Source organism: Tenrec ecaudatus, chromosome 5, assembly GCF_050624435.1.
Source record: "Tenrec ecaudatus isolate mTenEca1 chromosome 5, mTenEca1.hap1, whole genome shotgun sequence".
NCBI classification, from domain to species: domain Eukaryota; kingdom Metazoa; phylum Chordata; class Mammalia; order Afrosoricida; family Tenrecidae; genus Tenrec; species Tenrec ecaudatus.
In genome coordinates, this window is record NC_134534.1 from 79,839,248 (window position 1) to 79,865,343 (window position 26,096).

Sequence of the window (26,096 nt, forward strand, 5' to 3'; positions counted from 1 at the left end):
ACAGTCCACAGGCTAGGCGTCCCACAGGGAGTATACCCTTTAAATTGAGACACAGAACAAGCAAGGCAGTTGCACATTGGTCTGATGATTAAAGAGCAAGAGACGAGAAAGGTGAGGCTCACTGAGCCATTTATCTCTCCACCCTTCAATAAATCCCACTTGTCTTTATCAGCCAAGCTGGCACAAGAAACTATCTCAGGTGGAGAGATAAATGGCTCAGTGAGCCTCACCTTTCTAGTTCTCGGGTCTCTTGCTTTGTGATGGTCAGATCAGGGTGCAGCTGCCTTAGCCAGTTCCCTGCTTCAGCTGGCAAGGCTCACTTCCTGCAAAACATCGCCAAGGAGAAGCCACATGGACCTACCCTGCTTCAGCCCTAGGTGCTGGAACAGCCATGTGGAGATCTCCGCCAGCACTGAGATGCTTACACATTCACTGATTCGGCTTTCCTCCTGCAGTCAGCATCATTGCATCTGTTTTGTGAGATGGAGGAGGACTTTGTGGATTGATGTCGGACAAAGGGGCTAATGTTGGATTTGTGGGCTTGGGCAGCACTGGGTTGGCATGTTTTCTTGATGTGCACTTCACCTTTATATAAAACTATCTCTTATACATGAGTTTCTGTGGATTTGTTTCTCTAAAGTACCCAGACTAACAAAATCTTATACAGATTTTTTTGCATATGTTAGTAATGATATTGTTCAATAATTTCCCCATTCTGTAGGAATATACATAAATATGGATCTCTTGTAAATGGGCTAGATAGGTGTCATCTACATTTTTTGGCAGAGATTAGTATGTTGAAAGACTAGCTGTTCTTCCTTCAATTTCGGGAATGTTCTTTTTCACCAATGTCCTTGGTATACTTTGGACTTTTATCTTCCATAATATTTGTCATATGCAATATCCTTAAATGGTTGAGCATAAAGATTAATTGATTTTCTCAAAGCTTGTGAAGTTTTAATTAAAGTTACTGGATCTAGTGGAAGGCCTTTGCATCTTTCCAGTTTGCATCCCTAGATTGTTTGGTGACTCTGTGCTGTGTATCTCATTTTATTTATGCTTGTTTGGTTGGTTGCTTAATCCGTACTTTTATATGTCAAAATATCTTGATTTAGGACCTTCCTTACACTAATACTTCTTTATTAATGCAACACATCGAACTCATTCTCAGATGGCATCATTAGAAAGGGTCAGAATGTGTAGCAGATGCTTTTGGAAGTCACAATTCATTCAGTGTCAGTCACCCCTTTCTATCCTCAATACTTATCCTTCCCACAAGCAAAGCAAAATAATCCCACGGAATCATCCCAAAGGTTTCAATCACCCCAAGTCCAAAGTCTCATATTCTGAATTGTCTAACTCAAATATGGGTGAGACTTTTCTATCCTGGAAAAATTATTCTTCTTCAGTACACATGTGAGAGCTGGAACTCAAATGATCCTCTGCCAAAATTCAACAGTGGAATCAGCACAATATAGGAATATAGATATTTTCATTAAAAATGGAAGAAACTGAAGGGAGAGGAGGAACAAGGGAAACAAAGCAGGGCCCAGAGCTCACAAAATAAATGACATTAGCGTGTCCAGGATTGAAGAGATTCTGCTATTCGTCAGGGTCATTGGGACAATGGTCCTTCCCTTCAAACTCTGGGACTTGGCCCCACTCTCTAGATTCTTTGTTGAGGCTCCTCAGCCCTAGGCTTCAATTTTACGTGTTGTAAAACACACTAACAAGTGGCATGCATTTTTTTAATAAGATGATTGTAGGTATTTTACTCTTTCAAATCTTCTAGTTTCGATTTCTCAGTGTTAACAGTATGGCTTTAAAAAGCAGAGATACATACAAATGCGAGGAGACAAAACCTCATCCCATGCCTCTCTCTATTGTTGCGGTTCTCCAACATTATGCGCCATTGTAACTATGACCACAAATGATAAATAATATAGATTCAGCAGATATCACACATCACTATTCTTAAATGAGCTATTACACTGTAAGATTGAAGGAATCATTTCTTGTAAGATAAACTGAAAATAAATCGCTGATTAACATTAAAGTTAGGATATGTCAATTTGAGGAAATATGTAGGAAAATGAGAAGACAACTACAGAATCGACTGCACTGTCAAAACTTCTATTATGTTTCATTTGTATGTATTGGGATGAACTATTTCCTAGATTTCATAAATCAAACCCAATAACTGTTTTCCTTTAAAATGTTCATAATTATAAACATTCTCATTAATTACTGTTTACAAAAATATGCTATTGCTTTATGAGTCATAGAATTAGATGTTTTTCTCTAAAGGAAGAGACAAATAACACCAAATTAAACATATGAATAAATACAGATTCACTAAAATCAAACAAAAAGCTAACTGCTACTTAGTCGATTATGATTCTCAGCAATCCTATAGGACAGACTAGAACCTGCACAATACATTTCTCTAACTGCAGCCCTCAGTGGGAGCTGAAAGCCTCAGCTGCTCGTACAAAGCAGATGGTAATTTCAAACTGCCGACCTTGCTGTTAGCAGCCCAATGGATAAAGTCCTACCCCACCAGCGCTCCTTCAGTACAGGTAAAAGAAATAACAAATCCCAGCATGATTAAATATATTTAAATGTTTCTAATGTTTTAAAAAATGACACTAAATATTTTTGTAACCTCCTAAATATCAGATCAATTGACTCTAGGGAAAATTCTTTAAATCTCTGAGTGGATTTTAATATCCCAAGAAAATGTGTATTTAATTAGTTATCTTATAATATAGGCCATAACTGTGCATAGGTACTTTAGCTTGACCCAGCCATTTTAATCCATTTTATTCTTTTTAGCTCTTTGTCTGTATTGCTGTAAATACAAGGTCAAATGCTCATTTCAAACAATTCCACTAGAGCATAACATTATTGCTTTCCCCTTGAATTAACTTTTTTTTAAATCTTACAAAATTTGGATGTGATAATTTTGATCCAAAGTATCAAGGAAGAGTATCTATGTTTAATAGAAAGGAAGATAAATCATAATTTAGAAATGCCAGAGCATATTATGTATATGATTGTAAAGCTATTGCCGCTAAAGATGTAGGGGTAAGAAATTGCTATTACAGTTCCAGTTCACCTAAGCATGGGTTCATTTCAAACAAAACAGGTTTAAATATATGTTTGCAATTAGTGAATGGTTACAGATAAATTCTTCCAGGAAATGGACTTAATCTACTTGCGGTAACTTCGAAATAAAAGGGCTACTCTAACCGTGGCTTCTGGGGCATCTATGAGGCCAGCCAACTGGTTTAGCAAAGTTTAATCAGAGATGGTCTCAGGATAGTAACAATAAAACTTGTAGTTTATTAGTCACAGTTGCTTGATGCACAAATAATCAGATGATTCTTTCTCAGGATATATCAGCTTCTCTTGTTTTTCACGAGTCACTAAAACACGAGCTAGCTTTTATGAACATTTTTAAAACTAGTAGAGTAGTTAATTTATGAACAAATTTAGATCTAAATTTTGTGTGTATACTTGGAGTATTTGAACTCTCTGGAACAAGTACTTATTTTCCCTTTTTCCTAATTTACAAAGAGATACCTTTTTAGTTTGCATTCCAACTTTATCACGAGAACAATTTTATGTAAATGAACGAGAGCCAGGAAACTACAATATGAATTCTGCTCTCAAAGACTCTAGGAAAGAATCAGAATATGGAGAAACAGTGATCTGGGCCAGAGAATAACACAGCAAACACCCCACTTTCGAGTAATGTCAGTTGGAGCTCATTAACTAGTATAAAAACAATGCTATCCATCAGGTAATTGTATTGGAGTAGCTTGCGTATTTCTGTAATGCTTACAGTTATACCTCCAATAGTTCACAATAAGCAAGGTCACTCAAGGTCAGAGGAGATTCTAAACTAAGACAGATGAATAGGAATGACCTGATGATCTCTATTTAAAATTAATCAGCAAGTGGAAATCTTACAAATAGCAGCATCACACTGACACATTGCCTAAAGATGAATCTCTTATTAGTGAGCACTCAAAATATGAACAAGAAAGAAGAGTGTCCTGAAAGGAACGTCATTTTTAATGATGTTGTGGATCAAAGTTTTGGTACCTTTATTTGCTGATGTGTCACAAATCAAAATGAGAAGAAGTAACTACAAGCATCCATTATTAATCAGATTGGACGGTTACTGGCCATTTTGCATTCAAAAAGAATATGATCGACTATCCTTGGAATAAAAAATTGAAGAGGAATAGCATTATATTCATCATCAAAAAAGAATATTCTAACATCATTGCTGAGGCACAGCACTCTCAGTGATAGGATAATATTCATATACCCAAAAGAAAGATAATACGACTATCATTGAAATCTATGCACCAACCACTAATGTGAAAAATAAAGATATTTAAGATTTTTACAAACGTCTCCACTCTGAGCTTGATCAAGCGTGCAATCAAGATGCATGGATAATTAATGATGGAAAGGATGTGAATCAAACAATGAATGTGAATGACAAGGGAGATTATTGTTGGTGTCACCTGGATCTTGCCTCAGTAGAGAAACCCAGAAGTATGCCACTTGCGGTTTATGGCTTGGAGAACACATTTGACTGTGTCCATGATGACAAGCTCTGGATAGCTTTGAGAAGAGTGGGAATTCCAGAAGACTGCATTTGATCGTGTGAAACTTGTACATGGATCAAGACAAGAGCAGTGTGTGAACCGAACAAGGGCGTACTGCACGATTTAAAATCAGGAAAGGCATACATCAGGGTTGTATCCTCTCACCATACTTATTTATTCTGTATGCAGAGCAATTAATCAGAGAAGCTGGATTATATGGTGAAGAATATGGCATCTGAATTGGAGCAAGACTTAATAACAACCTTTGATATGCAGATGACACAACCTTGCTTGCTGAAAGTGAGGAAGACTTCAACCACTTGCTCATGAAGTTCAAGGATATCAGCCTTCAGTGCGGATTACATCTCAATCAAAACAGACCCAAATCCACACAAATTGACCAAGGGGTAGCAATATGATAAGTGACGAAAAGTTTGAAGCTGTCAAGGATTTTGTCTTGCTTGGATCCACAATCAGTGCTGATGGAAATAGCAGCCAAGAGATCACAGACACATTGGGCTAATCTGCTGCACTACACCTCTGTAGAATACTGAAAAGCAAGGATGCTGCTTTGAGGACAAAGGTGTGCTTGACAAACACCTTAGTATTTTCAATCTTCTGAGCGTGGCCTGATCATCCACCTGTTGGCTGGCCTTTGCTAACGATCCCCTGACAACAGTTGCAGCAGTGCACTGGCGGGCAGCTGCAGGAGTTCAGGCCAGATTCAGAAGAGGACGACCATGCATGTGATGGTTTTATGCTCTCTTTGCTTTTTTATGACATGTCTACCCAAGAAAGATGGGATTTCTACTCTCATAAATGAGTAATGGTTTTTGTGGGTATGGGAAGAGAGTGGAGGTTGGGGAAGGGATAATAAACAGGGAGCTGATAGCATGAATGACTGGATAACCCCACTCAATGGGGTAGAAGAACAGGATTGTATTTGAATGGATATATTGAGTTGTATAAGAAATGTCAAAAAATACTAGAAGGGAGAAAATAAGGGTTCCTTGGGGGAATGATGGGGGTCGGAGAGGGTAAAGGAGAACTGGTATCAATGAGTTCAAGGAGAAAGAAGATATTTTGAAACCGATTGTGATAACAGTTGTACAATAATGATTGATGTGATTGAACTATGGTCTGTTATGATATCTGCATGAGCTCCTGATAAAATTATTAAATAAAAAAGAAATAGTTATATTACAGTCTCAGAATATCACAGGGGCAGATCTTCATTGCCCTATAGAGTTTATATGATCAAGAGCAATCCTTTGACAGTGAATTTGGGGTTTGGTTTGGTCTTAGTCTAGTAGGCGTGATTCTTCCTTTTTGAATTAGTGTTATTAAAACTTGTATCCTATGTGTAACCTTCATAGCTTGTGTAAATAAGATTTTATCCATACAGGACAACCTATATATTTTTATCTAAAATGCGGTCTTATACTAGTATGCATTCTTTATCTAAACAGTATTTAAGATTCTATAACATTGGCCAAATTAATGATACTATCAATAGAATTACTATACTCCCCAATAATGTTCCCCATAAAATGATGATGTCTACAAAGTCAACCATATATATATCTAGACTCTTTATAGAAGATTCGATTCTGAACTCACACTCTATCATAGCCCTGATCTAAGAAAAGTTAGTTCTTATGATGTGGTCTTCATGAAGAGATCACTGAAGATATGGATGCTAGAACAAAGTGGGATGAAGAAATCAGAGGCTGCTTGATTATCAGAAAGAATAATGTCTGAGATCTGAAAGGCTCATCTTCAAACAAGCAGCCAGCTGAGTGAGACATCAGCCAAGTCCCCAGGGCAGACACACACCAGCCTGTGCGATCCAAGGATAGGATAATGAAATGCAAGACGAGAGGAGAGGTGTTAATGCTGAAATTCAGAGCAACCAGATCAGAGAAGGTGCTGGTGGACAGTAAAAGGCCGAAATCCATTTGCAGAGCCTCTGGTGAATTTCCTGCGAACATTGACCAGGGATGTGGACAGCCTTTCTGTCAGCGAGTGAATAGAAAAGTAGACGAAAGTAGCTGTAGTTAGGTTGAAATTAAACACATTGATTTTTTCCTTGTAACTCATTTCAAATTTGATCTATTTTTTAATTTTCTGTTTCCTTTCAATTGAGGTTCTTCTTTGTTCCATTTTGTTATTGTCATTTTTCTTTTCTTTTTGTTTGTTTTTATGTGAATTCCTAAAGAGGTAAATCTATAGAGATTGTAACCAATTTAATAGTTCTTTTGGCATTGTGGTAGGGAGGGCTTGGGAGCAAGGGAAGCTAATAATAAGGAATATAAGAAAGAAGAAAATATTCTAAAACCACAGTGATGATTACAGAACTCTTTTAAATATGTTTAAAGCATTAATTATATGATATATGAATTGCATGTCAAAGATCTGTTAAAATTTTAAAAGTGAAATCTATAATTTGATGGAATTATATATCTATATGGATAGAGAGTTTTAGGAAATCCCATGTTACTTTAATTAAATTCTGTTTAACTAAATGTAACCATGGTAATTCCAAATTATATGTTTCATGTCTTTAAATTGGTTGACCTACCTGGAATAAACTAGATGGTTAAAAAAATAAGCTATCAGCTTTCATTTCTATGTTAGGAAAATAAATTAGCAAATATGGTAGATGTCTTGGTAAGTTGTAAATTTCACCTAAATATTATTATTATAACTTAATTTTATGGATTGAATTGTGCCTCCCATCTTCCAAACATGTCTGGGTTATGATTCTTAGTGGTTCATTAATTATACAATGATGTTTTTAGCAATTATACAATGATCTTTTATTATATGATCTCATTTGACCATTTGATCCACTGTAAGGGGAGTTTCCCAGGAATGTGGTCTTTCTCATCTTGGATCTCACAGGAGGTACATGGAGAAAGAAGCAAGCTAAGAAGGAGAGGCCTCAGTACCAGCAAGAAAGAGGAGTCTGCAATGAAGGACATCTTCTGGAACCCCAGTCCTTGGACTGAGAATATCCTAGGCCTAAAAGAATTTTGATGCCCAAACATATAGAGATCACCAAGGACTTAGTACCACAACATGTTGGAAATTAACAATGTTCTTCCTCAGGCCTAGACAGAGAGAAAGAAAAGACTTCAACGAGAGCTGGTATACTAAATTGCGACTTTGAACTCCTAAATCAGTGGTTCTCAATCTTCCTAATGCTGTGACCCTTAAATACAGTTCCTCATGTTGTGGTGAGCCCCCCCAACTATAATATTATTTTCGTTGCTACTTCATCACTGTAATTTTACTTCTGTTATGAATTGGGCAACCCCTGTGAAAGGGTTGTTTGATGCCCCAAAGTGTCGCACCCTATAGGTTGAGAACCGCTCTAATATAAATGGTTTCTTAAAATTATCTGCCTGCAATATTTCTTTGATAGCAACACTGGATAACTCAAACAAATTGTATCTTCCACAATGTGCCTTGAATTATTAAGCTCCACTTATGTTACTGAAAGCATAAGATCCAGAGCTCCACTTAGCTTTATACCATCACCCTAGAAAATGTTATTCCATGGACTTTTTGAATGACAGAAATTAACATCATAGATTCATGCTATTGAAGCCCACAGGTGGCAGTTGTACTTTACTAGATCCAGAGAATTCTGTATCAAATATTTTCTAGGATAAAACACCTCTAATAGCTTCAGCATTTGACATCTCCACTTTTGATGATCCTTCTGTAAGTCCAAAGCTCAGCATAAGCACACCTGTCAGAGGAGCAAGCAACTTGTAAAACCTGGAATGGTTTTGTTGCGTTTCATTTACGAGTGTTCAGAACAGCCTCATACAAACACATCGGAAAAAAAGGGGGTGTTTATAACTTTGAAAGCTCTAAAATGCTATAAGCCAACTATTATTATAACAGTGTTCCCAGTGCTAGAATCCTGTCTTTTTCCTCTTCCCTTTCCCACCCCAGGACTATAAGGAAATATTTATTTACAACGTTAGTTTCTTGCGGGTAAATATATGAAATGCATATATGATATTTTACACATAAAAATAATATACATGTAGCACAAAATATAACTCACATAACCACCATTTTAAACAGAATGTGTATTGTTAAATATATTACATACAACAATGAAGTAGTAATTCTTAGACTGTAATGGCTTTAGCAAAATGAGGAACTTTCCATTGGTAATTTGTGTGGCCTGCTAATATATATATTTAAAAACACAAACTCCGTTGAAAGAAAACAATATTCTACTACATCCATGCTAGCATTGCTTTGGACAATTTCTGGCTGGCACTCTGATTTCTGTGGATTTGGGAGTTAGATTTTGCACAGAAATCTTCATTTTCCTTCAATTCTAAGCTGAAAACAAAATGGAAAAGTACGTCTCAAGAAAATGCAACAGAAAATATACCCATCTTTACATGCTCCTGACTCCTAAGTTTTAAAAATTCTGAAAGACATCAATAAACGCATCATCAACTCTTTCTGCCTTTCGCCTCCATGAATTCAAATGTGCGCTGCTCTATCCTCAGCAGGAACATCTCTGGCATCTCGACATCCTCCCAACCAAACAAACGAATGAAGGAAGTCAGACAGACAGACAGAGACTTGCAGAGCGATTTGGATGGTTTCATTATGTTTTCCTACTTAAGACATTTTTACTTGTGATTTCTACATTGTGCTTTAAAATGATATCATCTAGGGCAGGAGAATTTTTAAGAAAGTTGTAAACTGCTTCGGTGAGGAAAATGTCAGGAATGTTTTCCTGAAGAATGTTTTCGTTCTGTCACCACAATGCACCTGTCCAAGAGTAGCAAGAATGGCCCTATCAGAATTTTGCTGGAAAATATGGCCCTATCCATACCCTATAGCTCTGATTTTTCCCCTTCAACCTACACTTTGATCCTCAAAGTCAAGGACTATTTGAACTGGTGTACATAAAAAAATGCATGATTGGAGGGGTTGATTTATTTATATTCAATCAACAGTAAGGTCAATTCTGACTCATAGCAACTCCATAGGACAGAGGATAACTGTAATTTTATATTCTGCAGTTCTCATTTAATAATGTCCTTGCCTCATCAGAACCAGGTCAGTTAAAAGAAATGGTTCCCTGAAAGACTCTCAGGGGAGATCAGGAGAGGAGTCATGTTCAGTGAGGGCTGTAAAGCATCACAAGGCTGTATCTAGTCTTTTCCTACGTGGCTCTGACAAGCTGGACTGTCACATCCTGCGAGGTGGCCATGCTCCGAGTCACTTGTAGCACTATGCAGTCTATCCCATTTATGCAAACACATAGATTTTTTTCTATCTTTAATTACACATAATTGTGAATGGTTTTTGATTTAGGATGTGGTGTCTCATTTATTTTCTTGACTTTCACTTGGATTTTTATATTTCACACCTACAGATGGTAAGAATCCTGATCCTGATATCTTTCAGTCTGTTACTTTACTTTTGTTTCTGAGTTTCACAAACTCTGACAGAAGTATACAACCTCAAGAAGTAACTGATGTTATTTGGTATCTTGCTGATACTGGAATCATAAAATGCTTCTAGCTGAAAACTCCTTAACATGGGACTGCTTACCCCTTTGAGACATTAAAAACTTTCATTGCATGATTGCAGTTAACTCTTAATCTCTTCCAATTGTGGTTCTCGAAGCATAATGTTGGGGATTCTTTTAAGAAAAATGACTCACTTTCCAGATAAAAAAACAATAACTAGAAATACAAGGGGGATTCATAAGCATAATTAAAATTATGTATCCTAAATTAACTGTCACCATAATTCTCAATTGAGAAAGATTAAGAACGTTCCTTTTGAGAATGAGAACAAGATAAGGATGGCCTTTGTCATCATTCTAATTCAGTATTGTCCTGAAGACCCACCCAGAGCCATAAAGCAAGAAAGGAAAAGAAAGGTTACTGAAAGGGTGGAGACAAAAAACACCTCTATATCCAGATGAAGAGGCCATATCCATCACAATTCTAGGAGACCTAGCATGATGGTCACTGGAATTCATGTGATTAGCAAAGTGACAGGGTATATAAGAGCAACATACAAAAATCAATTAGGCTTTTCTGTAGTAATATGGAGGATTATGGAAAGAAAATTAAGGAAACAATCATTTGTACAGGATGCTCCAAAAGGATAAAATACCCAGGAAAAAATTAACCAGGGAATGAAATAATTAAATCAGGAAAACGATAATATACTGCAGCACACAAAAAAAGAGGTTTATAGAAATGAGAGGAAAAACAATTTCATTCACTTTTGGAACACTTAACATAGGGGAAATGTCAACATTAGCACAAGTGAACTGTGTTAGTTTGGGTAAACTAACAAATCCACAGAGACTCATGTATAAGAGAGTTTATGTGTGTGTATGTGCATCATGTGAGGTAAAGATCCTGTTTCAATTTTCTGCATACAAATACCCATTTTTGCCATTTATCAAGACTGATTCTGCCTACTGATTGGATTTTACCCTTTGACAAAGATCACAAAACTAAAGATGGATGAATTTACTTCTCCATTTTTCCTTTTATTTCATTCCTCTGTGTGTCTGCCAATTAAACAGTATCAGGCTTTTTTAATTACTATAGAAAATTTTTAGATTGGGAAAAGAAGAAGAGGTATGCTTCTTAGTTTTCTGTGTGTGTGCTATTTTATTAAATCATGATGCTAGGGTAAGTGCACATCAAGAAAACATACTCCCAACCTCGTGCTGCCCAAGCCCACAAGTCCAACATTAACCCATATGTCCAACACCAACCCACAAAGTCCTCCTTCATATCACAAAACACACACAATGATGCCGACTGCAGGAGGAAAGCTGAGTCAGTGAGCATGTAAGCATCTCAGCGCTGGCAGGGTCTCCACCCGGCTGCTCCAGTACCCAGGGCTACATGGGGGTAAGTCCATGTGGCTTCTTCTCAGGGTTGTCTTGCAGGAAGTGAGTCTTGCCAGCTGAAGCAGGGAACTGCTAAGGCAGCTGCACCCAGGTCGACCATCACAAAGCAAGAGACCTGAGAACTAGAGAGGGGAGGCTCACCAAGCCATTTATCCCTCTGCCCTTCAATTAACCCCACATGTGTTTATCGGCCAGGTGGCACAATAAGCACTAACTATCTCACTAACTAAAGATGTGATGCAATCCAGCTATAAATCCTAGCATCATAACTTAATAAAATAGCACACACACAGAAAACTAATCTCTAGCTTTATTTGGAAAGAGAAGAACCAAACAGAGAAATCAAACAGAGAAGGCAACATGGAAGAAGAATATTTCTTCTTTGACCAATCTAAAAATTTTCCATAGTAATTGAAAAAGCCTGATGCTGTTTAATTGGCAGACACACAGAGGAATGAAATAAAAGGAAAAACAGAGAAGCAAATTCATCCATCTTTAGTTTTGTGATCTTTGTCAAAGGATAAAATCCAATAAGTACGGAGAATCAGTCTTGATAAATGGCAAAAATGGATATTTGTACGCAGAAAATTGAAACAGGATCCTTACCTCACATGATGCACACACACACACACAAACACACACACAAACCACCCTCAAATGGATAAAATAACTAAATGTTAATGCTAAAATAATAAAATTCCTGGAAGATAACAGCATCAAATTTAGGAACCTAATTTTCTGCACAAAAACCCTATTAAACAAAACGAAAATGTGCAAATGACAGAAGATAAATTAGATAAGCGAGACCTGCTAAATATGAAATGTTTATGGTCATCAAAAGACTTCATCAAGACAGTGAAAAAAAGCACCCACAGAGTGGGTAAAACATTTGGCCACTTTATCTGATATAAGCTCAATTTCTAAAATATGTACAAAACTTCAACTATGAATTTGAATATGAAAATAAAAAAATTAGTAAAAATAGGCAAAAGACATTAAGGGACACTTCAGTAAAAATAATATTTAGATGGCCAAACAATACATGGCATGATGACCATCATTCTTAGCGTGCTACAAATCAAAACTGCAATGACAAAACATTGCATTCCTGCAAGAATGGTAATGATAAGAGAGAGAGAGAGAGAGAGAGAGAGAGAGAGAATTATATCCTGAAGATATAATTGGCACACTTAAACACTGCTGGTCGGCAAAATGATGTAACATTACAGTAAACAGTTTGCCTCTTCCCCCCAAATCTAGAAAGTTAAACACTATATGATCTATCAGGAAGCATTGATAGTGAAGTGTTTAAAATGCTTCTCTTCTAACCGAGGTTGTTAGTTTGAACCCATCAAGCTCTGATGGGACACAGATGTGGCAGCCTGGTTTCATACAGTTTCACAGCCCAGGAAATTCTGCCCTGTTCTAGTAGTTGGCACCGCGTCAGGATAGACTGGACAACAATGGATTACATAGTTCTGACTCGGCAAGGCTACTTATGAGAGGGTACACCCCCCAAATGGAATTTTTTTCAAATCAATGTATTTAAATCTTTTACAAAACAGCTGTGTCTTCTTCAAAGTACTCTTCATTATACTTAATACATCTGTCAAATCTGCAATTCCATTCTTGGAAATAAACTCATCTGCTTGGATGGCTGGCAGCACCTCCCTTGATTCTCCCCCCCCCCTCCACCTCTTCTATGTTGACAAGTCAATGTCCTTCATGACCCTCTCAATTTGTGGAAACAAAAAGAAGTCGCATAGAGTGAAGTCAGTAAGGTGCATGGGGCAAGAGAGGCATACTATGTTTTGCAGAGAACTGGTGTACTCACATGGCCGTATGAGCAGTTGCGTTGTCAGGGTGTCAAACCAGTCCCCCATCTGCCACAAATCATGCCCCTTTTGTCTCACACTATTACACAACCTTTTCAGAGCCTCTAAGTAGAAAGTTTGATTAACAGTCTGGCCTGTGGAATGAATTCCAAATGCATCACAAGTGGACATTTTTGTCTGTTTAGGAGGTTGACAGACATCCAGAATAAGGTTTGTCATCAATCAACATTGCAGCTATTTCGAAATGAGAAAACCATTCATACACTTGAGGTTTCCCATAGTGCTGTCTTTGTAAGCTGTGTTCAACATGACAAGTTTCCCCGACATTTTTACCAAGCAGGAAACCAAATTCCACAGCTGCTCGCCGTTCTCTCAGACCAGCCATCACAAAAAATGAGGTTCGAGCAAAACTGCTTTTATGAAAAAATTCACTGTGACCAAAGAGAACATTCCCAGTTGATTCCACTTTACACTAACTCAGAGGGAGATTCTGATGATCATGTAGCAGGAAAAGGCATACTATAAAAGATCTGCCGTGCTCTGCGCCATTCTGGTGTGTTTTTTTGAGGGAGAGTTACCTCCTTGTATAGCAGAATAAAATGCTGACTGGTTCTTCTTCATTCTAATAATTGTTTTATTTGAGCCAATTTTTGTTGATCCTCTTTTTTTCTGACCCTAACTCAATAAAACAAAAACAAATATCATCACAAGTGGACCAATAGTAGCTGGAGAAAAGATTGAAGTTGTTAGGGATTATTTTTCTTGCTTCGATCCATAACAAATACACTTGGAAATAATAATCAAAAGTTAAAAAGACACATTACATTGGGTAAATAAGTTGTACAAGACATTTTCACAGTGTTGCCAATCAAGAGTACTACTTTGAGGAGTAAGGTGCCCGTTACTCAAGTCATAGACTTTTCAGCTCCCTCTTATGCTTGTGAAAGTTAGGTTGGATATGGAAAATCAACGAAGAAACGATGCATTTGAAGTATGGTGCTAACAACAAATATTGAAAGAAGAGAAACAACAAAAGAGAGAAAGTAACTTGATCCATTGACACAGTGGCTGCAAAAACTGTGCCAAACTTAAGAACCATTGTGAGGATGGTACAGGGTCCAGCAGTGTTTTGGGTTGTCTTGATTTTTTCTCTTGTACATAGGGTCAGTATGAGTAGGCTCTGATTCCAGGGTGTCTAACAGCAACATATTTTTTCCAAGCATGATGTCATTATTCAGGACTGGTTGTATATCATCCAAGACAGATTGGTATGTTCTTCAGACAGCCCAAGATACTGGCAATATTCCTTGCTGAAACCATACTTCAAATGCGGTGCCATTGACTTGGTTCTAATGCATAGCAACCATATGTAAAACTCCACAAATCATTGCCCAGTCATCTGCCATCCTCACAATTGATCTTATATCTGAGCCCACCCATGAAGCCATTGTGTCCATCCATCTTGCTCAAGGTCATCATCTTCCTTGCTGCCCATCTTCTTTATCAAGCATGATGTCCTTCTCTTGGAATTGGTCTTTTCCTGACATGTCCAAAGTATGTGAGATGATGTTTGACTATCCTTGTTTCATCCTGGCTGTAATTCATACAAGTCATATTTGTTTGTGCTTTTGGTAGTCCACGGCACTTTTAATAAACATCACCATTACCACAATTCAAATGTACGGATACTTCTTCAGTCTTCTTCATCAACGTCTAACTTTCACACACAGAGGAGGTGATTGAAAGTATCATGGCATTGGCCAGGAGCACCTTCCTCCTCAGAGTAGCATCCTTGCTTTTCAACCCTTTATAAAGGTCTCATGCAGTAGATAAAAATGCAGTGTGTTTTGATCTCTTGACTGCTGCTTCTATGAGCATGATTGTGAATCCTTGACAGCTTCAATATTTTCTTCACTAGCAAGTGTTTAAAATCTTTCTTACTTTCAGCAAACAAGGTTGTGCCATCCTCATGTCTCAGGTTGTTAAATAGGTCTTACTCCAATTCTGGTGCAGCCTTCTTCTCCTTCATGTAAGACAGTATCTATGATTATTCTTATAGATTGAATATGTACAGTGAAAGGATACACCCTGTTGTACACCTGTCCTGTTTTGAAACCATGTGATAGTCCTTGTTCTGTTCACATAAATTCCTTTTGATCCATGTAGGTCCATCCAGGTTCTGCATAAGCATAATATAATATTTTGGAATTCACATCCTTTCAAGCTGATCCATAGTTTGTTAAAACCTGTACAGTTGAATGCCTCTGAATAGTCAATAAAACACAAACAAGCATCTTTGTAGTGTTCTCTGTTTTCAGACAAGATTACTCTAATATCAGCAATGATATATCATAGGCAATGCCCTTTTTAATAACAATTTTTGGCCTATAATTTATGCACCACACAATCTAATAATTCAACCAGATTAAAAAGAATTGTGCAATTATTACCACAATTAATCTTGTAACCTTTCTTTACTGTACTCGTTGCTATTAACACCCCATTTCCTGCCAACCTTGCCTGCCATGTTTCTAAGAAACTATTAATCCATTTATTGTTTCTATATATTTACCTATGTTGTATGTCATGGACAGAAAAACATACAAAAACAAAAACCCCACTAACATCAATAACACAGAAAAACTTCAATTGAAAGGAAAGCCAAAAATATTAAAAGCTAGAACAAACGTAAAATGGGTCAAACACTAGATTACTTGGCGCGGTGTTTGATTTTAAGCTAGCTGCATGTACAAAAATCTACTTTCCACTGTACTCTGCACGATAGCGATGATATTCACATCCCTTCTCTGTGGTCAGAGGACACACACTGGAGGCTTAGCCCAAGTTCATTTCCCCTTCACTTTTTTAACTGAAAAAAATAAATTAAAAATAGGTCAAGAGCGACCAAATGATAAGGTCTTACATTTTAACCTAACTGCATCAGCCATAATTGACTTTACATCGCTCTCTGTGTGAAAGCCAGGCTGTTCACATCCCTCCTCTGTGGTCAGAGGGATTTGTTTGGATTTTGTTATTTGCAATCCTGGGATCACACAGGCATGTGCGCTTCTTCCCTGTGGGCCTCATTGACCCTTCAGTTGGATGGCTGCCTTTTGAAGACAAGCCTTTTACGACCCCCAGTGTCTTTCTGAGAACCAGACACCATGGTCCCCTGGGGATGTGGCTGCCTTACTGCCAATCTTCTATTGAGGTCTGCTGCAGCTAGTTTAGAATTATCTTCAGCAAAAGTTACATTCCTGTGACATGAATGGAATGGTTTGATCATTATCCGCAGGGTCACCTTTCTTTGGAAGAGCTACAATTGCAGCACTCAGCACTCGGTAATTTAGGCAGGTAACTTAGCTGTCTTTTGTAGTGTGTTGAAGCATTTCAGCTGTGCTCTGTCACTTCCTGGAGCCCTGCTTGCTGCTAAGGTCATCTGTGAGACTTGGACTTTGTCCTTCCATGCTGTTAGTTCTCCATCACATGCTACATCTTGAAATGCCTGCATGTTGTGCAATTTTTGCTGTCATCGTGATTCTGAAGAGTCCTTCCAGTTTCTTTTTAGGCTGCCCAGATCGTTCAATATTTTCCTCATGAAAACCTTCATGATTTCAACTTGAGGCATTGTGTTTTCATTATTCTTTCAGCTTGAGCTGTCCTGCAGGCGGTCTTCCTTTTTGGTGGTCTAAATACCAGTCTTTTCATATTTCCTCAGAAAACTCGACTCAGTGATTTCAAGGTGCTCTTTGAACTTTCCTGTCTGGTTCTTTTGCTTCATCATTTATTGCACTTGTTTTAGCTACTCTGCGTTCAAGAGCACGTTGCATCTTTTCTAGCATCCACTGTAGTCTTTTCTGTCATGTCCTTTTGTTTTCTATGTTTATGATGTGCTTGATGTCATTCCACATGCCATCAGGTCTTCAAGAATCAGTGTGCACTGTGTCGAATCTGTGTTTGAGAGCGTCTCTACATTTGGATGGGATATACTCAATGTCATATTTGGGCTTTTATGGATTTTAAAAATAATGTCTTCAGCTTCACTCCGAACTTTGTTTTACAGTGGGCCTTTGCTTTGTTTTACTGCTGGTATCGAGCTTCTGCGTCGTGGCTTCCCACAGATATAATCAATTTGATTCATTTGAATTCCATCAGGTGATGGCTACATATATAGTTGCCATTATGTTGTTTTTAAAAGGTTATTTTCAATGAAGATTCAAGTGTACTTGTAAATTTTTATCATGTGAGTTTCACTTTAATTTGATCACCAAGACCAGACTTTGCAATTGATGATCTTTCCACTTTGTTTTCAACTTCTGAGTTCCAATCACCAGTAATTATTAATGCATCTTGATTTCATACTTCATTAATCAGTCTAAAGAAATTGTAAAAATTCTTCAATTCCTTCACCACTAATTTTAGTGGCTTGTACGTATTAACTGTACTTCCTTATTGACTTATAAATATATATTATCAACCACAGACAGCATTGTACTTTAAGATAAGGCATGAAATGTTCTGATGATAAATACATAACTCAGCTTGAATTTGTCATTCCTGACATAGTAAACCATATGATTTTCTGACTCAGAAAGGGTAACCTCTTGGCTCACTAATGCCTAGGTTATTGATTTTCATGTGTTCCATTTCTTTTTGACAACCTCCAATTCTCCTAGATTCATATTTTATACATTTCACAAAATTAATGGATGTCAGATGTTTCTTATGATTTTGAGTCATGCCCCATCAGCAAATGGAAGTCCTGAGAGGTTTATTCTGTTTCACATCCTTAAAATGACTGTTCTGAGGAGACAGCTCTTTCTCAGCTGTGTTTTGAGTACCTTCCAACTTGAGGTTCTCATCATCCAACACTCTTGTTTATCATTGTCATCAACCAATGCTCTATCTGACAACGCTCTATCTGTCAATGTTCTGCTGCCTCCATGGACTGTACGGACTATCTTCTCAGAAGAGGACAGCCTATTTCTCCTTAGAGTTATGTGAACAATTCTGTGAATACATCTATGTAACTTGTGTTCATTTCCGTATTATTCACAATGGAAACTATCTGGAAACAACCTATTGTGAAGTGAAATTGCTGGAAAGTGGCTATTTAATCCACTGTCTCGGTACCTCCAACTGTAACCAAGTGATTAGGTTATAATTGTAAAAGCAGGCTGGTCCCAAGGTCACGGGTCAGATATTAGGTTGGAGGCTTCTCATAGTGACACCAAGATCAGCAGGAAAGTGAAAGGTAGGGTACTAGAGAGGTGAGTGAAGCCAAGCTCAATAGGTCAGATTGTGACTGCAGAGCCAGATCAATGCAAGGCAAATCAATCAAGACAGATGAGCTGATAGGGAATTCCCATGATTGGCAGGCAATATGGCAGGTTGTTGGCTCAAATTCTAAGAATCAGAGGTTGATGAGCCAGATACAGGATTCAAACAGCATCCACTTATATTGGAAGCATGCCACAACCCACTGATACTTCCTTTTAATTGTATGGAAGCTCTAATTTGAGCAGAACATTTGCATTGCACATTAACATTCTTACAATTCATTGGCTGCTCAAAACAGATCCCATTATGGAGTTAACAATATTGGGTTAGGTCACATTATGGGGGACTAGTGGATCTTAACAGTGAAATCATTGAGAATCCTGACCCAGTCAAGCTGACATAAAGCTTAACTATAATAACCAATTAATTACTAATAAATTTATTAATGATATTGCTTTTTAAACTTAACTGCAATTGTTAGACAAAGGGTACTTTTGCTCATTTATAAAATGTTATGTTTAAATGAGGGTGGCACATATTGAATTGTATGCATTTTAGTTTTATCCTGTTAGGTACAGATCTGATTTCATTATTATTTGCATGAAAATTATATACGGTTACAGAGTGATGTGAAAGTGTCAAATTGACAAGGGGTGGGTGTGGTAGCTATATAATCATTTGACAATTTGAAGATTAAGAGTGTGGGTGTGGAGTCTAGCTTGTTAATCAGATCATAGCCAATGAGGCCTCTGTGTGGGCATGGCCTACTCCTGAGAATTCTGGGAAATCATGTACTACTTCCTCTTGGGAGGCAAGAGGGTCTCTTTCTCTGCTCACACCCTGGGAGACATAACAGCTGAAAAGACACATGGACCCACCTTGATGCAGCCCTGTGTATTGGAGAAGCCATGCAGAGAACCCTGCAAGCGCTGAGATGTTTCCAATGCCACTGGATCCAAAGACTTTCTACCCACTGGTATGTGATCTTCTACATTCAGCATCATTTCATGTGTTTCATGAGTCTGAAGAGGACTTTACAGATTGGTATTGGACATATGGGCTAATATAGAACTTATGGACTTGATCTGGACTGCATTGGGATGTTTCCTCAATGTTCAATTGCTCTTGTATATAAATCTCTTTCTTACAAAAACAAATAATAAATAATATTGCTTTTACAATAGTATACGTTTATTCTCCTTAAAGTTCAAACTCTGCAGTAGTTTGTCTTAAAACTCCCTCCACCCACCTTTTCTTCTCTCTTTTTCATATTCATATGTTCTTAGCAAGTGTTATATTTAGAGAAAACAAGCATAAAGCAAGCCTAGTGCCAGACCAAAATTTCTGAGGGGCCTATGAGGCAGTTGCAGGGAGGCAATTTTAGGCACTGGTACATTTTGTCCTTTTGAGCTCCTGAACGGAGAGAGCTAGCTCTCTTGGTCTGAGTAAGACATTTTCATTGACTAGTTTCATCATTTGTTCAGACAGCTTAATTATCTTGGTGAACATTCATTTGATCCTTAATAAGAAATACATAGTGCAACCTGGAAGAATACCTGCTACTTGCAAAGCAGCAGGCTACGCATGCTAGTAATTGTTACTATTAAAGTCATTTTTACAATTTTTATTGTTGACCAACTAGAAAGTCAGAATGTTTTCCATCAGGAAAGCTGGTAGGGATTTAGCAACTCCCAGGAAAATGGTGTCTCAATAGTTAATTCTCATAATACACTAATAAAGTATAATATTACACTAATAATATTAAAAAGAATAAACATTTCTGAAAAGTGAAAAATTTGAATTTATTGAATATAAATGTCAGTTAAATAATTATGTAAATTTTATAAATTATCAGGCTTTCATAAAGATAATCTAATCTCTTTAAATGTGGATGAAGAGATTTCCCCTTTACTAAATATTTAGTAGTATTTTAACTTGAATATCAACAAATAGCATATTTAGTAATAATATATCAGATAAAGGGCTAGTTCTGAAAGCCTATAGAAAACTACAACGCCTTAACAAAAACCACAAGTAATCCCATCAAAACTGGGCACAAAGCATGACTAGACAATTTATCAGAGACAACGTGCAGGCTGCCCACAATTATATGAAGAAATGTTTGAGGCCATTAATAATAATAATAATAATAAAAGACAAATTAAAATAAAAATGAGATACTATCTTACACAGACAATCTCAGCAAACTCTAAAACAAAAACCCAGGAAATAATAAAGGCTGGAGAGGATGCAAAGAGATCAGGACCCTTATCCATCACTAGTGGGCTGTAAAATTGTACAGCCATTATAGAAATCAGTGTGGTATTCCCTTAAGCAAATGCAAATACAAGTTCCTTATGATCTAGCACTCTCTCTACTGGGTAAATCAATAAATAAAGAATACGAGATTAACAGACATATGCATGCCTATGTTTATTGCATAAATTTCCAAAATATCCCAAACATGGAAACAATCCAAAACTCTGGTTATAGAGGAATGGATAAGTACATTTTGGTACATCATACATTATACATCAATAAAAAACAATGACAACTCTCTTAAGCACCATAGGGCAGGGAAAAAACTAGATAACATTAGACTTAACAAACAGTCAGTCTTACAAAGATAAACATTTAATAACAACATTATTATAAGGAAACACAATAAATAAATGTGTTTTTTACACCAATTACTAAAGGATTACTAAAAGGAGACTCGGGTTGGGGTATACAGAGAAAGGCACACATACGAAATTGGGGAGGGTGGGACAATAGAAAAATAAAAAGAAAGAGAACCCATTTGTGGAGGGTTTAATGAGATATGATTCTTGATTTCATTTGTTGAGTTGGGCTGTGTGCTTCTTAAAAAAAAAAAAATTCCCTCCAGATCCCTTACCTAAATATTAGTTTCAGTGGCTGAAAAAAGGCAGGGAAAGTAAAACTGAAATTGATGTGGAGTCTTTAGTGACAAACAAGTTCATTTAAAACATATATAGATAGATAGATAGATACTTTTTCATATATATATATATATATATATAGAAAACAAAAGGCATAAATACAATATGCTATGTTCCTATTCTTCTTAACATTCAAACCCTGCAGTAGTTGATCTCTTAAAATTCTCCCCCTCAACTTCTTTTTCTCTATTTTTGTACTAATATGAAAGTGTTGTATTTAGAAGCAAGTGCTGTGTTTAGAGAAAATGTGCAGGAACATGTTACCAGGGTACAAGTCTACACAGAATATCCTGGACTCGTGAGCATCTTTCCACAAAGTCCTGCAGGATCACAAAATACTGCTCTGAGAAGCTGGTACCTAAGGCAGGGAAAGCATTTTAAAGAACTGTATCAAAGCTGCTCTTTTTTTAAGTGCTCTCCCATTATTCTTAAAGCAGTTGCTTTTCCAGACAAAAGAAATAGCGAAGAAGAAACAAATGTTACTTCTCAAAAGCTATTCAGAAAAACCTCAAGGGACTGGAGTGTGGGATGGGAGAACATACAGTTTCCTTTTTCTGGCCCCTCCCTGAGTTCTTGATCAAAATATGGCCATAAAGCAAAGGAAAATTAAATGTTCATGTTTTAAATCTTTTATTAGGGCCGTATACAACTCTTATCACAATCTGTACATACTCTGTACAGATTGTGTAAAGCACATTTGTACATTCATTGCCCTCATCATTCTTAAAACATTTGCTTTCCACCGAAGCCCCGGGCATCAGCTCCTCATTTTCCCCTCCCTCCACGCTCCCCCTCCGTCGTGAACACTTGATAATTTGTAAACTATTATTTTGTCATATCTTGCGCTGTCCAACGTCTCCCTTCACCCATTTTTCTGTTGTCTGTCCCCCAGGGAGGAGGTTATAAATAGATCCTTATAATTTGTTCCCCATTCCAACCCACCCTCTCTCCACCCTCCCAGCATCGCCACTCACACCACTGGTCCTGAAGGGATCATCCCCCCTGGATTCCCTGTTCCCAGTTCCTATCTGTACCAGTGTACATCCTCTGGTCTAGCCAAATTTATAAGGTAGAATTGGGATCATGATAGTGGTGGGGAGGAATTATTTAGGAACTAGAGGAAAGCTGTATATTTCATTGTTGCTATATTGCACCTGACTGGCTGGTCTCCTCCCAGAGACCCTCCTGTAAGGGGATGTCCAGTGGCCTACAAATGGGCTTTGGTTGTCCACTCAGCACTCCCCTCCTCATTCACAATGATATGATTTTTTTGTTCTCATGATGCCTGATCCCTTCAACACCTCTTGATGGCACAAGCTGGTGTGCTTCTCCCATGTGGGCTTTGTTGCTTCTGCCCCAGATGGCCGCTTGTTTACGTTCAAGCCTTTAACCCCCCCAAACACTATATCTTTGGATAGCCTGACACCATCAGCTATCTTCACCACATTTGCTTATATACACACTTTGTCTTCAGTGATTGTTAAATTTTTGTGACTAGTTCAGTATTTTTAAAAACATTTTATTGGGGGCTCAGATAACTCTTATCATAATCCATATATACATCCATTGCGTCAAGCACATTTGTACCTTATTGCCCTCATCATTCTCAAAACATTTGCTTTCTACTTGAGCCCTTGGTATCAGCTCATTTTCCCTCCCTCCCCATGCCCCACTCCCTCACAAACCCTTGATAATTTATAAATTATTATTTTATCATGTATTACACTGTCTGATATGTCCCTCCCTTCACCTACTTTTATGTTGTCCATTCCCTAGGGAGGAAGTTATATGTAGGCCCCCCTATTTATTTTTTCTTAAACAAGTTCTATATCTCATACTTTAAATAAATTGGTGGGCACATGTGATAGCCAGTCTTTAATATCAAGTACCATTTCACCTATATGGTGAAATCTAATGAATAGCACATTTAATTACCTTAAATAGTCATGGATACTTTTGAGACTCTGATAACAATTAGAAGTATGTTTCTCCAGAAAAAATTCAATTCTGCATATAATTTGGATGGGGTTATTAAGACACCTGAAGTATAATCAGTTCATAAATATACCTGATATATTTACTTGTAGTACAAGGCATAATATATGTATCCATAAGCAATTATAATGAAAGTAGACTAAGATCTAAGGTTGAGACTTGCATATTAACATTAGGTACACCTGACCCAAGCCATGGTATTTTCCATTGCCTCATATGCATGTGAAAGTTAGGCATTGAATAAAGAAGAATGAAGGAGAAGCAACGCATTTGAAGTATGGTTACAGAGAAGAATATTGACAATACCATGTACTGCTAAAAGGACAACCCAATCTGTCTTGGAAGAAGTGCTTGCAAGAAGCAGGAGTGCTCCTGAGAGGCACTGATGGCGAGGTTTTATCTTATGTACTTTCCACATGCCGTCAGGCGAGATCAATGCCTGGAGAATGACGTCACGCATGGTACAGGGGCAGCAAAAAGGGAGGGCGTCAGTCAAGGTGATGGATTGATGTGGTGGCTGCAACAGTGGGATTAGGCATAGGAATAATTGTGAGAACAGCACAGGGTGAGAGACAGGGTTCCATTCTATTGTGCATGTGGTAGCTATGGATTGTAACTGAAATTCACCTAACAACATACAATATATTTTTCTTTTGTGATTGTTTGAATCAGCATAATGTTCTGCTGATTGATCAATGCCATGGCCTATTTCAAGTTTTCATCATTATTTTTTAATATTGCGTGGTATTCCATTTTACCAGGGAATGTTGGTGTTTAAATCTTAACAATCATTGTATTAACTAGTCCTCATTGAAGGTATACATGAGTAGACAATTGTCCTATTACTAACAGCTTTGTACATCAAGAAAGATCACAAAATGTCCTTTTTGCATGTCACACCATTCAAAATTCCGTGGTCAACACCCGTCCACTATGGCCAATGCATAAAAATCAAAAACTTACTGCCATGAAGTAAAATATAAAATAATGTTGTTGTTAGGTGCCATTGAATCAGTTGCAACCCATAGTGGCCTTATGAACAACAGAACAGAACAGCACCCTACCCTGTTCCACCCTCACAATGGTTCCCACATTTTCCCCACAGTCGTTCCCATACTTGCAGCCCTGGTGCAAGACCTCATCTACTTGTGGGTTTCCTCTTTTGAGCGCCCCTCCACTTTACCAAGCAAGCAAGATGTCCTTCTCCAGGGACTGGACTCTCTTGACAATATGTCCAAAGTATGTAATTAAAGGAAGTCTTGCCAGCCTTACCTCTAAGGAGCACCCTGTCCCTACTTTTTCCAAAAAAGATCAAGTTCTTCTTTTCAGCAGTCAATGACACTCGTAATATTCTTCACCAGAACAATTCATAATTCAAATGTATCAGTCCTTCTTTGGTCTTCTCTCTTCAATGTACATTAACATGCGTATAAGGCAATGGAAAATACCGTGACTTGGGCCAGACACACCCTAGTCCTCAATGTCGCATCCTTGATTTTCAATATGTAAAGAGGTACAGCAGATGTATAATGCAAGGTGTCTTTTGGTCACTCGACTGGCTGCTTCCATGAGCATTCACTGCGGAGTCAAGCAACACAAAGTCATTGACCAGCTCAACCCTTTCTCCTTTTATCATGATGTGGTCCATTGGTCCAGTTGTGAGGATTTTGGTGTTCATTATAAGAGTTGTAATCCAAACTGAGGATTGTGATCCTTAATCTTCATTAACAAGTGCTTGGAGTCCTCTTCACTGTCAGCAAGCAATGCTGTGTCATCTGTATATCACAGGGGGTAAATAAGCCCTGAGGCTGCCTTCTTCTTTAAATTATCCAACTTCTCTGATGATTTGCTCAGCATACAGATTGAATAAGTATGGTGAGAAGATACAACCGTGAGGCATATGTTTCCTGATTTTAAACTATGCAGCATGTATTCCCTGTTCTGTTCACACAACTGCTTCCTGAGTCTATGTACAGACTCCACATGAGCACAATCAAGTGTTCTGGAATTCCCGTTCTTCTCAAGGTGATCCGTAGTTTGTTGTAATACACACAATTGAGTGGTTTTGCATAGTCAATAAAACAGTAAACATCTTTCTGGAATTCTCTACTTTGAGCCAAGATCCATCAGCCAAGGTCCTTGTGCCATGTCCTCTTCTGAATTCAGCCTTAATTTCTGGCAACTTCCTTTCAATGTACTGCAATTGTTCTTGGATGATCTTTAGCAAAATTTAACTTGCATGAGATATCAATGATATTGTTCTATAATTTGAGCATTCTGTGGTGTCACTTTTCTTTGAAATGGGCATATTTTAGTCAGTTGGACAAGTAGTTGTCTTCCAAATTTCTTGGCATATATGTGTGAGTGCTTCCAACTCTTCATCAGCTTGATGAGACATTTCAATTTCCATCAACTCCTGGAGCCCTGTTTTGGGCTAATGCTTTCAGTATTGATTGGACTTCTTTTAGCACCACTG